Source organism: Oryctolagus cuniculus, chromosome 5 (assembly GCF_051225735.1).
Source record: "Oryctolagus cuniculus isolate XC-2025 breed Fujian yellow rabbit chromosome 5, ASM5122573v1, whole genome shotgun sequence".
Classification (NCBI taxonomy): domain Eukaryota; kingdom Metazoa; phylum Chordata; class Mammalia; order Lagomorpha; family Leporidae; genus Oryctolagus; species Oryctolagus cuniculus.
In genome coordinates, this window is record NC_142871.1 from 120,013,834 (window position 1) to 120,024,504 (window position 10,671).

The window sequence follows — 10,671 nt, forward strand, 5'->3', positions numbered from 1 at the left end:
CCATCACTAGTGAATATTGGGGCTGATGTCCACTGTGGGTAAGTGTTATGTGCACTGAAATATAGATCTGGTTAAAATGTTAAGGAGCACTAGACAGAGAACCCCCCATTCTTAGTTGCTGCCTTCCGACTGTCAATGCCCTTCATTGCGAGTGAGTGTTCTACTTCCAGTCATTTCTGCCATTTAATACTTATTTCATTCTATTTTTCCCTTGAAATGGTATATGATTTATTCTCTGCCTCTCAACTCTGCCCAGACTCAGCTTCGGGCATGACTACCACGTCGTCAGTGGCACTGGAGAACTTTTGATGAATAACATCTGAGGTAGATTATCTCTGCCCAAGACAAAAAGACAGAGCTTTCATTTACTAGGATTCTTCTCTCCGATTTTAACGAACCAAAGTGTGTGTGCATGCACACATTCACTAAAGACTATGAAGTTTAATACACCCATACATACCAAACCCAAACTCACATTATAGGGTTCGTCCTGTTCATGAAGATTACCTGTGCTATTGTCATCTAATGTGACTCTCACCATTACTATATTTTTTGGCTTTTCCCTCACTCTGCTCTCAGGACTTGAGGTCTAATGATGGAAATGAAAAATTATTGGCTTTATGTATTCTCCCCAATATTTACTTATTGATTAACACTGATGAACTCTGAGTGGGTTACAAGTTGTAAAAGTATTCACTTGCATCGTTGCAGTACATGCAAGGCCAGCAGTGGTTCAAGTTCCAGAATGAACTGCCTTTCCTTTGATCTGTCTTGTTCATAGGACTCAAGGTGCATTACAACAGTAGTGTTTTCTTCATGTGCCATCACTAAAGTGGCATGCAATCTTTAGAAAACCCATGGCAATCCTAATAATGATTACAAGGTCTAATCTTTAGACGAGAAATCTGGGACTATAGGCTTCTTAAACTAGCTCTGTGTAGAACCCATGTTCTCTAAGTGTGGAATATTATTTTAACTTCCAGTTATCCGTAAAAGAGGGGACTGTGCACTTGAAGACACATCCACAAGTGGTAGACTTTCATAATTTTATATTCCCACTTATTAACAAAACAAGAGTGATCCCTTATTTTTAAATATTTTTTACAGTTTTAAAAGAAATATTCATTTGTGTGTACTTACTTACATGCCTCCAAGGAAACTGTCCTAAAATTACTGAGAAAATTGGTCATGTACTATATTCTCTAAAAAACCCAGAGATTTGCCAATAAAGCAAAGGTAAGGGAAGCAACACTCAAGGTTCCAAAGATCATGCTATTTTCTCCGACTGTGGAGTCAGATTACACCAATGGCTTTTGGACCTATGCCCAAGGCAGAGCACCCTGACCCCATCAAACTTTGCAGTCAGAATTGACCCTTACAAAATAAATATTAACTAAATAAATTCACTTTGGACACTTTTACAAAAAAGAAAAAGATGGCATTGTGGCTTCTCTCCTCAGAAACTTTTTTGTCCATGGAATAAAGAGTTTGCACAGTGCACTTTATGCAAGATGCTCTTTGCTGCCCATGTAAATGGAAGCAGGGTGAGAATTCAGGAGGAAAATAAGAGTCTCCACTTGGACTGAATTTTTTTCACCTCTGCCCAGAGAGAACGTCATCCCAAGAGAAAAAGTGAATAATCAGATGGAGAGCTTTGAACACATCAACAGCTTAATGAATGTAAACTAACAGACTCCCAGCTATGGGAGAGAGCATCAGGGGTCACCTGCTTTTTATCCTTACTTCCCCACAGGACTGCACTGAACCTGTTCCTAAAAGCCAGGGCATATGCTGAATTCTAAGCCAAAATCTGGAAGGAGCAATACAGAATTGTTAAAGTCAGAATTAAACTCATTGTTTTTCTTTTGCTAAAACCGACATTAAAAAAAAAAAAAAAAAACTGAGTGAGACCACTTGACTGCATTTAAATGTGGAGATTTTCTTTTCTTAAAAGAGAACAAACTAGGAACATGCTTTCTACTATGTGCTTGAATTTGTAGAGCATTTCTATTCCAAGAGTAATTATAGAGACTTTCAGATAATATCTTCCAACAGGAATATTTACTAGGGCTCCATTCATGAAATAATGATTTTTTGCATTTAAATTAATTCATCTCATTGCATTTTGAGCATGTTTTGTTTCCTTAATAAGGAATGAATATTTTCCATATTATGCATTACTTTACTTCAAAATTTATACCAAGTATCCCCCTTTTAAGTTATAAAACTATATTTTCTTAAGCTTATTTTCTATCTCAATTCAACTTACAAAATTATTGTCAAATGTACTTGTATTTCTAATAGTCCACTTTTAATTTTTTTGCAAAGATTTTTGTATAGGGAGGAAAAAATATCAGGTAGGTCCAGAATTCAGAATAAAGGATGCCTTGGTCCTAGCACTTTAGTCAACTGCTGCAATTAACTCTAACTTATTGGAGACAAGAAAGCTTAGGCTTATAGAGATAAAGGTGGTGGAAGTAAAGGAGACAGAAATAGGCTTATTCTTTATTTCAGCTATTCACTTCATTCAGTAATACTACCTGTCAATGCTTCTTACACTTTTGTGCCTTTAAATTTTAACAATGGGAATTTATTATCTCATCAAAATTAAATTAAATAAAGAAAAACACAGACCATAATTTTAAAATATCAAAATCAAAATAAGGTTCTAAAATCCAGGGAAAAAAACACCTTGGCAAAACAGTACATTTCAGATCTCTTTACGATATAAACGATTGTCATTCCGAATATTTCTTTCTTTTCAGTCTCATAGGACATTTATATAATTTCTGCAGTGTTACAATAGAATCACTCCTCCGAGAAATCCCATACTGTGAGAATGTATTCGAGTAATTGAGCTGGCAGATGGTCTTAATATAAGAAATATATTGATACAACAACCACTTACTTTCCTGACCGATGAAGCTGATAAAAGACAGAGTAGAACAGAGAATATATGAGGGGAAACATACAGGCTGCTTAGACACATGCTGTGGGAGTTGAAGTCAAAATAATATAACCTACCTCATTCACTTTGATTAATTTTTTCCTCCGGTGGCATTATTTTATTCTCATCTCATTGTTCAAACCTTTATTTCACTAGGTTTAGTTATTTTCCATTCTTGTTGATGTGAAATACTAAGAACCACATGTTCATTCTTACAGTGAACAATGCACCTGTAAGCCTCGTTTCACAAGTTCACAGGTTCATGGTTTCGCGTTCATTGGTATACTCTGCCTCAAGAGTCTGGTTTCATTTTTTTTAATCTCCTATAATTCCCTCATACAATGCCTGGGACATAGTGACTACCTAATGATAAATAAACTGGTACCACTTTGTAGCGTGGAACTCTCCCTTGTGACCTTTATAAACATGAGTCACCACCTCAGACAGGTCAGCTAAATAAATTATCCACCTCTTCTCCAAACTGCTTATTGTTTATTAAATTAACTATACCACCCAAAGATTTCCTGTCAAACACATATTATCTTAAATATCTTCAGAAATACTTCTCCTATGGAGAAATTGCTACTTTTAGCCAATACTTTTAATCATAAATGAAATGTCCAGGGAAGACACAGGCATTGGAATCAGAAATATTTGCATTTAAATTCTAACTCCCAGAATAATTAGCTCTGTTACTGTGAAAGAGTGACTTTGGGGCCAGTGCTGTGGCATAGCGGGTAAGGCTGCTGCCTGCAGTGCCAGCATCCCATATGGGCTCTGGTTCAAGTCCCAGCTGCTCCACTTCCGATCCAGCTCTCTGCTATGCCCTGGGAAAGTAGTAAAAGATAGTCCAACTCCTTGGGCCCCTGCACCCTGTGGGAGACCTAGAAGAAGCTCCTGGTTTCAGATGGCACAGCTCCGGCCATTGTGGCCAATTGGGGAGTGAACTAGCTGGTGGAAGACCTCTCTCTCTCTCTGCCTCTCTTTTTCTCTCTGTGTAACTCTAACTTTCAGATAAATAAATCTTAAAAAGAAAAAAAAAAAGAATGACTTCACCTCTCTGAGCCTCAGTTTCCTTATTTATAGTAATATCTGGACTTCAATAATTTTAAGCTTTGCATAATTAATAGTTCATCATAGTACCTGCAGCATAAACAGTCTCATGCAGACTTTTATCACTGTTAAATTTCCCTTTGTGCACAGTGCTCCAAACATGCTTGTCTAAGGAAACATTTAAAAATTTTACAATGACTGTTATTTATTCAAATTAAAAGTGTATTATATGAAAACAAATCCATGTTAGACCCAAAAATGATGAAACATTCAGTTCAAATATATTCATCAGAATAGCAGAGGTCTATAGTAAGTGATAAAATATATGATTTTATTTGCCCCAAAGCTTTAATTTATCTAGGACAATTTGGTATCATTTATCAAGTCCTGAAGGTATGAAGAGCAAAAAGATTGAAGTCTTTTGGGGAACATGGAGGTTGCACAAAGAGGTAGGTATAAGCTTTCTGGTCTTGACTAGGTCTGATTGCAGTCTAAGAATGTCGTCAATGAAACTGCACAGGTTCTACTGTTACCAGATAGGACATGAGAGCTGATCGGATTGCAAATGCCAGAAAGATTTTGTTTAATTTTTCTTTATTATTTCTTTATTATTTCTTTATTATTCAATTGCTAGAGTATTTGAATTTATTTTTCATTCATATATTGTCCATTCTTAAAAAAAGATTACTCAGTGCCTCTACATGCAGTTATAGAGATCAGCGCCTAGAGCATGAAACCAATCCACCACCATGCAGTTTATAGTATAATGAAGGACTGGTTAATTTATAATGAGGTATTTTACTAAAATAGTATAGGTGCATAAGTTTAAAAAATTCATTTTAAATTGTCTTTCAGTTGAACACATATATTAAAGAATGAAGGATAAAATTTTTATTTGCTTAAAATAACATACGAGGTTGGCATTGTGGTACAGTAGGTTAAACTGCTGCCTGTGACACCAGGCACTCATGTACAAGTTCAAGTCCTGGTTGCTTCATTTCCAGACCAACTCCCTGCTAATGCACCTGGAAAAACAGCACAAGATGGTCCGAGTATTTGGGCCCTTGCATCCACATAGAGACTCCAATGGAGTTCAAGGCTCTTGATTTTGACTTGGTCCAGCCCTGGTGGTTGCAGCCATTTTGGAGGTGAACCAGCAGATGGAAGATCTCTGTCTCTTTCTGTCTCTTTCTTTCTATATATAACTTTGCCTTTAAAGTAAATAAAATAAATATTTAAAAAAATAACATTTGCTATTTGTAGAGTGTCGTCAGCCATTTACAGAGTTACAATATTTCATTCACAATATTCTTAGATTTTAAAACTTTGTTTTTTGATGTTTTGTTTATCTAAGAATATTGTGTTTTTTCCTAATTCCTTTGATACTGATAAATAAAGTTCTCCCAGGTTTAGTAAAGAAGTGAGCAAAAAGTGAATTATTAGAATCTTCAAATACCTTTCAAGGCTGAGTGGGGAAAAAAGGCAGGAAAATTGACAGCCTGAGGAATCACAGTCTTTCACATGCAGTAGCAGAAATACTAATAGCAGCGATAGCTAAGGAATCCTAAGCTCTCTTTCATTTATTGCAGTGATAAGTGAATATCTATATCTATATCTATATCTATATATCTTCACAATACCTCCTTTGAGGTAAAATTGTTATTTCTATTTTACCAGGTGGGAAAGTTGAGATTTAGAGAGATTATGCCATTTCCAAAGGTTCTGCAATTGGTTACAGTGCCCTATATAACCAAGGGTAGACTTGAGAACCAAAGACAAGGCCCTTGACCTGTAGGTCTGTTCCTTTCATAGCACAGTCCCTTTGGGCTCAGACTGCCAGTGCCTACAGGCAGCATGGCAGTGGGGATGTGGCCATACAACAACCACCCACCACCACCACTACTCCAACCAAGGCCTTGTGCATTGTGCAGATTTTCTAATTTTATTCTCAAATCTATTCAAAAGAGCATCATTACCCAGATTTCTATCTAAGAAAATCATGCTTTGAAATTTTAAATAAATTGCTCAGTGAGTCAGAATTCAAATAAATGCCCATGAGTTCCAGGCCTGCGTTCTTACCTTATGAACTAAATTGCAGCTTTGGGCAAAAAACACTGAACACTGTTATCTACCATCAGTAGGTGAGCTTCCAGAGTGTTCATGGTGCTCAGCAAATCTTTCCCTTCACTGCTGCACACACACAGAGTGTGCAGAGAGAAGCTCATCTGCACTTTGATATTCGGAAGGTCTGCTGTAGTTTTCTATTGGTTCTGTTAAAATCACACTCTATCTCCATTTCTCTTTCTCAAACCTTAATCTGACAGTTTAGAATTAATTGTTTTCATACACTGATAGCTTTTGTTTTTCCTTGTTATCTCCATTTTCCCGTTTCAACTCAATCAGATGAACTAACATTCTTCAGTTTCACCTATTTGCTCTCTTTGTTTATATTGGAGATTAAAGGACATCTCCTCAAATTATCTTTTCATTGTTTAGAAAAGGCACTTCATTTGGGATTTTTAAGCATCTCATAAAACTTGAGGCAATGTTTTCCATGAAGAATTTCTAAAATTATTTTGATAGAGAGTGGCTACATTGAGTAAAGCAATAGAGATTTTGAACAAAGGAAATAGAATATTTATTCACAATGACTACTTTTTATGCAAATATATTTTAAACTCTAGAATTCATAGAACACTTGCTATAAAAGTTACGGTTCACACCTCTTAGTGAGTAGCAGATGTTGACAATGAATTTTAATCTATTTTATATTTATTACAGATATATTTTAATCACACTGGAAAAGTGAAAGTAATACATAGTGAGGTCGTAAGCAAGTGGTTTAAAAGAAGGGTCTTGTTTCTAAGTTATGAAGAAAAATAGGAGATTGCAGCAGTTTTTCATTGTGACAATAGTGCCACCTAGTGTGTCATCTGGGAATAAAAGTAAACAACCAAATTCAAATTTTTGCTCTAAATTCTATACCTGTAATCATACATAAGTTAAAAGTAAAACTAATTAAATTGTATAATCTGTCTTAAGATAAAAAATAATTAATTATAATTATTTAAGCATTTCAGTTTAAAAAAATAGCACTTTCTCATTTATCCTAACGAAGGATAGCACTCCCAAATAGAAGCACAAAACTCATCTCTATTGCAATTATATGTTAAAAATAATAGTTATATCAAGTTATTCTATTGCTGAAAAACTAAACATGGTTAATTGGAATTTATGGAAATAAATTTCTGTAAGTTAGTAAGATATTTGAATTGCAAATTTTACTTTTATTTTTAGAATATATTATTACAGATAGTTAGGAAGATACATTGTCACAGGAGAGTGCTTAATAATCACAGAATTCCAGAAGAGTGACAGGTCATTACTCACAGCCAGTCTTCTATATGCAAGTCCAGGCACTTCAGGTTATTAAGAATTGTTTATTTTCTTATGAGGGCCAAATTCATACAAACTCCTACTATTAAATATGTTAAGGTAGTACAAATGTGATCTTCAATCTAGTCTTTGTCCAAGTTGTGAGAAGAGTAGATTAATAGAATCAAAATAGATACTGTCATCTGTATTTAAATAAGGCATTGAATATATCTTATATCTTTTGACATTTATAAAATATTTAAGCATACTATTTTACAAAACATTTTAACTAGCATCAAATGTGTACCTATAATGTAAGCATGTAAAGCTTGTGAGTACAGTTAGAATTTGCTCAAAATTAGCTGCTTCACTATGAAACGGAAGCTCAAATTTAAATGATTTAGGAGTTTGATTCCTGCACACTTCAAATAATTCTCTAAAATAACTCAATATACATCTCCCCATTATGTGTAGAACCAGTTCCACAAACAAGAGCATGAAGTTTTTTGTCTGCTCTTCTTTCACAGTCCCCTGGTTCATTGGGTATGAATTGTCCTGAGACTAGAAGAACAGAGGGCTAATCCCAAAACCTAAGTTCCTCTTCCTTCTCCCTGCACTTATTAGATACTCAACAAATGTTTGCAAGCATTCAACAGTTGCATTATATATCACTCATCTGAGATTTCATCCTCCACATTTTCTAGATAATTAATGGGGTATTATTTTACCTCGATCTCTGACACTTCACAACCTTAGCCTCTTCAGACATAATTTATTGTTAGACTTTTGCTTAGTTTATAGTCAGAGAAACAGAGATCACAGTGCATACTCATGAAGGATTTTTGTGGTAGATGTTTTTAATTAACTAACTCAGTATATTACCAATCACAGCCCCTGTTTTTTTTTTTTACATCATTACAAAAATATGCCAAGTGTCAGGGATGCTTCTTGGAAAATTTTAGTTTCTTTCATTCTTAAATTTTTTTACTTATTTAAATGCAGAGTGACAGAGAAGGAGAGAGGGAGAGAATGGGAGAGAGAACTTCCATCCATTGTTTCAATCTCTAAATGGCCACAGTGGCCAAGGCTAAAGCCCAGAGCTAGAAACTCCATGTGGGTCTTCCACGTGGGTGAGAGAGGTCCCAGTATCTGGGCCATCAACCTCTGCTTTCCTAGGTATATTGCCAGGGAACTGGATGGAAAGTACAGGAGCTGAAACTCTAACCAGAACTCTGCTATGGGAAAATGGCATGGCAAGCAGTGGCTTAACCAGCTGTGCCACAATGCTGGCCCTCTTTTGTTTCCTTTATAAATACTGAAAGACTCAGTGGTTTTACCTCTCCCCTTTATCCTCCTAAGCATGAATTTGATGCCCTTAGCTTTAGCCATCATCTTGTACCTGCTTCAGAAAGACCAAGCTACTTTTACAAATTCCTGGTATTATGGTGATAATGAAGTAAATACAACAGCACCTATTCCACACTTCATACTATGTAAAATAAGAAAAAATAGAACAAAACAAAACCGCTGGAGTAATCACTCATGGGACTCGGTAATACTTGCAGTGGAAAATCATCCCAAGTAGGCTAAAAGCAAATGATACTAATTAAATCTCTAGGCACAGTGCATTGCAAACTGATAAGAATGAAATCAATGACTGGTTAGTGTTATAAAGAATTTGTATAGTGAATGGCATAGGATCACCAGGAATTAGCCAGTTAATCAACAAACATCCTAGTGTATATTTCGTAATGAACCGTGGCTTTACTTATAGATCACAATTGATATTGAATATAGCCTTTGGAACTCAGTCATAAGAAAACATAAGTGGGTGAAATGACAAAACATATGTTACTTGTCAAATATGTAATCAGGTAATACTAGCTTAAAGACATGCCTGAGACTTTAGCAGCTGCGCAGAAACTGGACAGAGTCAATGAACTCCAGGTAGAGAACGTATGAAAGGAAAAGTGCTAGTTCTGTTTGTTCAGTGAGGAAGTTGGCTCTTATGAAAGCATCAGGAACTTCTTCTAAGCCATTTGCTCGCTTGGTTGTATAGGCAGAAATGATTTTGTTCCTGTTATCTGGGTCTGTGATAAACAGTAGAAAGAAAATAAAAAGAGCAAATAGAGAAAAAGAAAAGAAGACATTGGTAAGTTGTGCAAAGATAATCTAAACTCCTGGGCAAACAATGATAAATTATTCTAGACTGAAGATTTCAGAAAGTAATCATCAATGCTAGTTTGAAAACACATATTAAATTATAGACTGAATCCAAAAGCTATACTTGAAAGCCTAAGGCCAAATACTAGTCACTAGGCCATGAGTTACCAGGAACATGAAGTAGGAGAAAGAAATGGGATGATGGGAGAAGGGTACAATGGTGTGCAGGTGTATCTGTGAATGCTTTATTTGTTTTTAGCTTAAAAGGAGAACATGCACATCTGGACTCTTAAAAATTTTGTGAATGTTGACTGAATTGCTAAGTGTTTGAATCTGTATATGCATTCATTAATTTGTTCTTCCAGAAAATATTCATCCAGTTCTCCCTCTAAGCCAGTCACAGTACAGGCAATGGGGACACTGGAAACTTAAGATCCTCCTCACCCTTATACCTCATGCATTAAATCACACATATCCTTACAACTACAGGATTATAAATAAAATTTAAGAGACACCAATGTTTTCAATGCTTCACTGCAAGACAAAAATCACACCATTAGCTGAAGAAATTCCAATTGTTGAAAGAAGTCAAAGAGAAACACTTATAGTTCATCCTCATTGGCTTGTTATGTCATCCTTTCAAAAAGGAAGTAAAAAAGAAACATCTTCTTTCAACTTTTAAGAACTGTCTTTTTAAAAACTTGAATAATTTATTTATTTGAAAGACAAAGAGTGCTTGCTTCAGCTACACATACCCTAAAATAGGAATGCTATGAAGAAGAAAATTAGCATGGTCCCTGTGCAAGTATGACTTGCAAATTCATGAAGAATACATATTTTTGCATTCTAAATAAATTCGGAGAAAAATAAAGAGTCTTTTTGTGTAAGAAAATGTTTACTATTTTGGGCATCTTCAGTCACCAAATAATATCCAGGTTTCATTTGGCATAGTTTGTCTTCAGCTTGAAGAAAGTTCTACTTGTAGTGATACTCTAGTGGTAATGAATATTCCTGTTTTTTTTTTTTTAATCTGGAAAAGAAAAAAATAAATAAATACAGAGAAACAGAGACAGATAGAGATCTCCCATATTCTGGTTCACTCCCCAAATGCCCTTATAGCCAGGACTGTGTTT

General features: G+C 35.3%; 1 non-coding gene across 1 annotated transcript; it reads left to right on the plus strand.

The window, feature by feature from the left end:
• Positions 1-10,270: 10,270 nt before the first annotated feature.
• On the plus strand, positions 10,271-10,380 carry LOC127493331 (U6 spliceosomal RNA). Its single transcript, XR_007923387.3, has one exon. It is a non-coding gene; the product is annotated as a U6 spliceosomal RNA (small nuclear RNA).
• The last annotated feature ends 291 nt before the right edge of the window (positions 10,381-10,671 follow it).